Here is a 1,367-nt window from a genome sequence, read left to right as displayed (position 1 = left end):
TTATACCCGCTTTTAACAAATAAACGAATCAACTCACGGGTGAAATTAATCTCAAAAATTCCCAAAATAATTTTAAAATTTCCGAAATATTCCCAACTTAAATAAATACAAGTTTCATAATTTTTGAAGAATTAGGAATTAAATACAAATTTTACAAATAAATGCAATCAGAAAATCATACAGGGTTAAATAATTGATGAAATATTGATTTCTAAATTTTATAAAATACCAAAAATGAATATTGAAATAATAAAGTCATAAAAACAATTTTAGAGACAATCCACATATTTACACAAATAAACTTTTATTAAATCCACTTTTAAAAGTGAAAACAATTTAATACAAGTCCATAATTAATTATACAAACATCCTGGACACCATAATTCACACACATAGATAAAAGTAAAACAACATATAGGTGACAGAAGCTATACACATATATTATTCATTTAATAATTCCATAATTACACTTTAATTAAATATAAAGTATACGAGTCGTTACATGTAATGAATGGTACTGTGGAACTATACTTTGTTCCAAGTGAGAAGCAGCTTGCAGATATCTTTACCAAGCCACTGGATGAATCCACCTTTTCAAGGCTGGTAAGTGAATTAGGTATACTTAATTATTCTTAAATCTATATGAGATAATTTGCAAGTTGATATGTAGCCAGAAATTCAATTGATTTTTCAGTCGTGGATGAAATTTTGGCTAAGTCAAAATTTACATCTCGACGGATGATCCTTATCCATCGAGTTTGATGATCTGTCGGTATACTATTTGCTAACAAAAATCAATTATTTTTTTGGAATATTTTATGACTCAACGGATAACAGTCTATCCTCATCCGTCGAATTGTCTTAGTCTCAACCGTTAATTCCCTGAACATTATCCATCGAGTATACTTACAGTTTGTAAGCATAACACGATGGATGATGGGTGGAATTTTTACAGTGTATTTTTAAACGACTATTTTAGGAAATTTTCATTGGTTACTTTATTTTACTTTATTATTTTTACCAGTTATTCTTTGAGATAGTATAAAAGCTTATTTCATTTCAATTGCTTTTCTTTTATTATTCTCAAATCAACTGCTCAAATTTCTTTCTCTTTCAAAGCACTTACTCTTTCTCTTCAAGATCACATTCTCTAACAATGGCGCCCGTTGTCAAGATTATGTCTCAAACTGGGTTTATTTATGAGAAGAACAATTTCACTACATTAGTAAACAAGGGTATTCAGCAATCCGGTGACTATCACAAGATGATGGACTTTTTGAAGAATTGCAAGCTTAGTTATGCCATGCTGGAGTCACCCACAATCTTTTGTGAAGTTGTTGAAGAAATGTGGACCACTGCTACATATA

Source organism: Apium graveolens, chromosome 3, assembly GCF_009905375.1.
Source record: "Apium graveolens cultivar Ventura chromosome 3, ASM990537v1, whole genome shotgun sequence".
NCBI classification, from domain to species: domain Eukaryota; kingdom Viridiplantae; phylum Streptophyta; class Magnoliopsida; order Apiales; family Apiaceae; genus Apium; species Apium graveolens.
Note: the sequence above shows the minus strand (reverse complement) of the source record.